The following is a 6909-nucleotide window of genomic DNA, read 5'->3' on the forward strand; positions in this document are numbered from 1 at the left end:
TGCTGACTAGGCCCGTAGTGTGGCCAGAACGCGCGGATAGGAGAGTTTGAAAACTACGCGCGCTGGCTCGCTCATTACCGTCGCACTAGGCTTCCGCCATAGTCATTTCAATGTGGACGCAAAGGCGCGTTTCATACGTTTGATATTTCGCGCCCGCCGTCGCAACCGCGCTAGGCTCGCAGTGTGGACCTGCACATAAGTGTAATAAATATGAAAGCATCTATTAAAAATATTAGTTTACTAATTATTTAATATAAGTATTAAAAAAGGATAATATAATATAAGTAATAAAGTTATTAGTTACTTATCTTTTAAGCGGACTCATGTTGATGTAATTTCACTTATTTCGATGACATTTTAATTATTTTAAATAAAAAATTGCGTATGGCACCCATTTAACAACGAATAAAACGTCTCGCAATAAAAAAATTATGTCTGATGGATCTATCTAAAGGCAAAAGATTAAAAATTACGCGTTAAAAATGACTAAAGTTAAGTATATCTTCCTGTGCAGATAAGATGCGCACTAATAAGCGCAATCACTACCGCCAGCCAGACAGCCCGGACTCTAACCGAAATAGCAAGAGAAACAGCATATCAAAAACCCAACTATACTAAGATCTTATAACAATTTCCTATTTTGTTACACAAATAACCTAATACGAACGGATTTGATTTTAGATTATGAATTAGTTGTGACCAGTAATACTATAAGCTTTAAATATGATAATTGATACGCAAATTCCCGGGTTTCGGCACCAGAAATAATGTAGAATCGCACCAAGCCGAAATAGCGGGTGGCTTCTACTACATTAGGGAAAATTACGTTAACACAAAATATCGATGTTCAGTAATAGTGAGCACCACGTACCTTAGAGATGCTGCAGCACTCGATGAATTTACGCCACGTGTTTTCAAGGGCTCATCTGCCGTGCGCAAGCGCCGGCGCACGGCAGATGAGCGAGTAGCGACCCGGTCGAAGGCGGAAGTACAAGTCCCGTCCCCGTGGTGCATGACAGTTACAAAATAGTTTGACAACCCTTGTTTGCATACTCTATGCCAAACATCGATAATAGACAACACGGTAACGAAACATGGCGGGACTTATGTTTGTCTAAAATATTTTAATTTGAAATTTTCGTATAAATGTAAAATTTTATAATATTACGCACAAATTGTTATACCAACAGTTCTAAGGACTTCTTTGACAAAATATAGATGTATAATCTGAATTAAGGTGAATGTTCCGCCCGTCCCTCCATACATTTTTGATCACCTCTAAACACTTTTAAAACAGACACTATTTCTTTAAAACTAATCATTTTATCACTTCTCTACAATGAAATGTGTCCGCGTTCGACCTTTTTAATCAATAACTTACAATATTTACTTAAAAAAACAACAGGAAAATACCAATGATATTTTATACTTATATAGATACGTTATATACTCACAATATATAAAAAAAAAAATGCTTCATATGCAGTGTCAGGCACACACAAATACAAGTTTCATTTTACTTAATTTATTACACTGACAGACTGTATAAGAGAGATGGCTCTAATAAAATGATATAAACAAAAAAGACAAAGATAGTTTGTCACTTCCGCGCAGGTGTAAGCAAAAGTTCACTTTAATAATCAAGTATTTACCCAAATCGAAATTAATAAAATAACCGTTCTATTTTCAATAATCGTATCTACATGATAATCTTTGAACACAGTGTACGCTAGCTTTGTCACACTAGTGATTGAAGCAATGTTTTATCCCTTTCATTATTTCAATACAAGTGTCAAGCAAGTGTTTTTCATAAAGAATTGTAAATTGTTATTTTTACTCTTAAACTGTAATAATTTAATATATTTTCCTGTGATATGATATTCCTTTATCTTTCTTTATTTTTTTGCACGAATACGTGCACTCTCTGAACACACAGGAAGGCATTTTCGACAACTTTAATGTACCTATCGGCACGTACGCTCGCTGGGACCGGTGACAATCTGACTGATTTTTGACTGATTGCATTGGTCCCAAACAGGACTAATTCACGGAATCAGTTTTGGTGCGTTGATGACGTATCTACCTCTTGTTTCTATATATAATACTAGAGGTCCGCCCCGGCTTCGCCCGTGGTACATATTTCGCAATAAAAGGTAGCCTATGTCCTTTCTCGGGTATCAAAATATCTCCATACCAAATTTCATGCAAATTGGTTCAGTAGTTTAGGCGTGATTGAGTAACAGACAGACAGAGTTACTTTCGCATTTATAATATTAGTATGGATCATTGCTTATAAATACTAATATTTCGGGTGGTTTCAATCTATTAAGCAAGGAGACAATCTTTTTTCTTTTTCAACTCTTTTTGTGTATGTAATCTTCATCTTATAATCTTATTTTCTGTATATTTGTTTATACCTCGATCTCGTGTTTTCTAGCTTTTTCATTAACTATTCCACGGCTAGTTCCATCCATTTAATGCCAACTGTATGTTATTTCATTTACAATGACATAAGGAATTGGAAATATTCACATTTATCATACTTCATTCGTGTGGTTTTGACATTCGCAATAAGATACAAGATTCATCATCTATAACTCATTGTTTCGCGTTAATTGCGTCTTTTTAACGACTAGGCTCCGTAAGTTGGTCCCGTTCGCACAGAATTTACTACAACGATATACCGAGTGGATGCCTTTTACATTACATATTACGATAATTATTAAAAAAATAAAATAAAATAAGCCTTTATTACTGTTAAATATTTTACAATAGTTACAACTGTAGTATCTTTTACAATAAATATTTACAATTTTCTTAAACAAATTACTTTTTTCCTATCAATGGGTTTCAATAATTAACAGTTTGTCTTTCGACAAAGGCCTCCTCTAAAGACTTCCATCTCTCTCTATCTTTCGCTGTTCGCATCCACTCTGAGCCGGCCACTTTTTTCAGATCGTCTTCCCAACGTTTCATCTGACGTCCTTTACTTCTTTTCCCATTCCTGGGATACCACTCTATTATTGTTTTTGTCCATTTCCCATTTGTTTCCCTTAGCATATGCCCTGTCCAACGCCATTTTAAAATCTTACATGCTTTTTTTACGTCTTTAAATTTAGTTGTTCTTTTTTATTTCTTCTAGTTTTATTTTATCTTTTCTTTTGACACCTATTACACTTCTTTCTATTCCGTTCTGACATACCATCACCTTATTCATAAGTTTGTCTGTCAGCGCCAAGAGTCAGCGCCATAGAAATCTAAATAACAAGACACTAGAAGTCGTAAGCGTGCGTGACCTTGTCGCCACTCAGGTGTTTTGCACATCACCAGTGCATTCGTCACTGTTCAGTTGCTCTGGAGACGTATGAGTGTATACATGGTGTGTTTCAGCAATTCCCATTGCGGAAATTCTTCCACAAGTTGTAATTATACTTATAAAGGAATAATATTTCATCGGAAAATATTTTTTTTTAGAAATAATGCCGTTTTTCCTTAAAATTATAGAATATTTACAAGTATTACGAGTGTAACCATAGTAATCGAAATAACAATGAATGACACAGTCGACCATTCTTATTATCACGTTTGTTCGTATTGGAGCAAAAAGTCTCATATACTTAGGGATGTTATTCTAAAATAAACCGTAAATTCGTGCGTTAGGATACATATTCAAAAGCTTAATTTAATAGTTAAGTTAGTTTTCACTAAAATCAAGCTGTCCAATAAAAGGCATAGTTTACTTGTGTGTACTGTTTAGCTTTCGGTTTGAATGTGTTGATTTTGGCGACAGCGGTTTTCATACGAATTATGACATTATAGCACTTCTATGTGTCTTGTTATTTAGATTTCTATGGTCAGCGCCCATGTTTGACAACCATATGTTAAACATGGTAGAATGCAAGTATTGAATACTTTCCTTTTCTCTTTGATTGGCATATCTTTATTTTTCATTATTTCGCTAAGAGACCAATATCTTCTCCATGTTTTGTTATCCTTCTTTCTATTTCATTGTGAGTAGAATAAACAGGTTTTGAACCTTCACCGTCTACTAATCGTACCCTTTCATCAAACCCTTGTGATCACTATATGCCAAACTAAATAACCCTTTGATCTCAAATACATTATATTTTTTCAAATCTTCTGAGAGTATTTTTTAAATTTCACTTACTTATCATGTAATATAATTAACGTACATTCCATTTTATTCTTAATTAGGCTTACGCTTGTTACTGGAGCAATGGGAGCAATCCATACTAATATTAATACTAATATACTAATATACTAATACTAATACTAATATACTAATATACTAATATACTAATATACTAATATACTAATATACTAATACTAATATACTAAGAAGAAGGTTGAACGAATAGTACTATATACCTTTCTTACATTTTATGACACAACTACCTTTACAAAACATGATAATAACGATTTAATTAAGGGAATTCTAAATACTTTTATTCTCGTGGGATACGAGACGGAGTATTTAAAGGTACCGACAACATGTCGTGAAAGTGGGGATATACTAATAATATTATAAATGCGAAAGTAACTCTGTCTGTCTGTCTGTTACTCAATCACGCCTGAACTACTGAACCAATTTGCATGAAATTTGGTATAGATATATTTTGATACCCGAGAAAGGACATAGGATAGGTTTTATCCCGGAAATCCTACGGGAACGGGTTTTTCTCTGAAAACGCGGGCGAAGCCGCAGGCGGAAAGCTAGTAATTTATATAAGGAGCTTAAAATCACTTCTAAAGACATCACTTCTTTGGCACTAAATGTATATACAAGCATGTGATGCGCAAATAAATGAACGAGTCATAAGTGGCGCGAGTGCGAGCGAGAAACTATAGTCGGAAATTATGATACCTTCATTTATTGGCACGAATTTATAAGTGAGATAAAGAAACGTCAATTCGGAGTACCGGCACACAATCTCAATAAGGCTTAATAATATTTATTCAATGTATTATACGAAATTAGTTGATTAGACTTTAGATTAGATTAAGAATGTGCGCGTTGAGCTCTCGGAGAATTTATTGTATGGTATGTGTGTTTGTGTTGTTTTATTATGCTTACCGACTCAAATGTTATTCGCATTGGAGAACAGTATTTATTCCAGCTACTACAGTATTTGTTAATGAACTTAATATTATGTGATCATTGAGTTGGCGAGCTGCAGTGTAATGGTTTATATTTACATAAGTTTTTTCCCCTTTATTTAACTGGTTTTATCGCGAGACGTAACAGTCAATTAATTATTATCAAACAAGTAAATTAGAATAAGAAACAAAATATATTATATTAAATTTCATAACTGTATCGATGCATTATTTTTAGGCGCCAGTTAAAATGTTTTAAATCCTACTTATTTGCTTTCCTGTATATTTATTATACTGTATAGTGTATATGTTACTGTGGTTGTTCAAAATGTAGTGCATGTTAAGATACTCTGATATTAACATTCACCAACATAAAAAATAAAGTTAACTACTTATATTTATTAATTTTCAATAAAAATCTTTGACTTATATTACAGTATTTTTTAAATTATATATTACTTGAAAATGGCTAGATTTTGGGTTTTGTTAGAACTATGAACCGCAAAACGCACGAACCGAGCGTGCCGCGTTCGTGGCCAGCGAGTGCCAGAAACAAAATCGCTATAATATTCACTTGGACATTCACAGTAATATAATATAATAATTATGTACCCCTCACGCACAGCGGCTTAAATGTTTTGTATAACTGCAAATAAAGTTTAATATATCGTTAGTTTTGTTTTTATTAAGTTGAATTTTATTTTTGTTAAAGGAATTTGAGCAGCTATAAAATGTTAATTATTTTGTTCAATGATAAAAAAGCTATTAATATATTAATTGACACATTATTTAAAATTATTTGACCTGTGCAAAAGTTTAATTTGTTATAATATGTATAATGACTTAATAAACTTTTTTTTAATAATATACTTATTGTTTTGCTCAGCACGCCTACAAATTATATTTTCCCCATGGACCTATAAAAAAAAGACGGACGGAATATCGTCTAAACATTGAGTCAAGCCTAGTAATGGCGGCGATGCATCCATGTGTGTGTGCCAGATTGATTGCCAGATGCAGTAAAATATTACCCCACACTAGTATTTTTATTTTTCAATTTTTTGTACATTTTATATTGAGTACTCTAACTATAAGAACCTATGCATAAATACAATTACTATTTAGCTTTGACGAATCAACAACTGGACGCGAAACCAAAGGAAAATGTATGAAAACTTGTTCAACCAATATTGGGGGGAGGAGAGGTAAATGTCAGTTTATAACCAAACAAATAGGAAACATGCTTCATTCGATTTCATTAAACATATATGTACTTTGAAATTATCAAAATTACTGTCTTTTAACAGATGTCAAATACAGTGTTAATTGGCTGTAATATTTTTTTTTTAAATATACGTGTTATATAAGGGTTAGCATAGTATGCATGTTTTTGTGAGAAGAAAAAGCAATAAATTTATAAAGCAAGCATTTTGTATCAAATTTCTTATGCTAATCCTATTACTATTATAAAGGCGAAAGTTTGTAAGTATGGATGTATGGATGTTTGTTACTCTTTCACGCAAATACTACTGAACCGATTACAATGAAACTTAGCACACATATAGAGGGTAACTTGGATTAACACATAGGATAGGTTTTATCCCGGAAATCCTACGGGAACGGGAACTATGCGGGTTTTCCTTTGAAAACGTGGGCGGAAATCTGGTTTTAAAATAAATTAACTTTGCATCAACTCCCCGACTTTTGTTTGGGAGAATGAAATTTTGAAATAATGGCAACAGCTTTTGCAATGGCAACAGCATTGTCCTGACGACAATGGCGGCTGTATTT

General features: G+C 33.2%; 1 long non-coding RNA gene across 1 annotated transcript; it reads right to left on the reverse strand.

Annotated features, from left to right (window-relative positions):
- Positions 1-3012: 3012 nt before the first annotated feature.
- On the reverse strand, positions 3013-4858 carry LOC149490988 (uncharacterized). Its single transcript, XR_016315762.1, has 3 exons — positions 4536-4858; positions 4231-4301; positions 3013-3124 (listed from the first exon to the last, which is right to left on the reverse strand). It is a non-coding gene; the product is annotated as an uncharacterized LOC149490988 (long non-coding RNA).
- Between the last annotated feature and the right edge of the window lie 2051 nt (positions 4859-6909).

This window comes from Colias philodice, chromosome 1 (assembly GCF_061535455.1).
Source record: "Colias philodice isolate Cphi_HAF_F1 chromosome 1, ilColPhil1 Martin Lab GWU primary, whole genome shotgun sequence".
Taxonomy (NCBI): domain Eukaryota; kingdom Metazoa; phylum Arthropoda; class Insecta; order Lepidoptera; family Pieridae; genus Colias; species Colias philodice.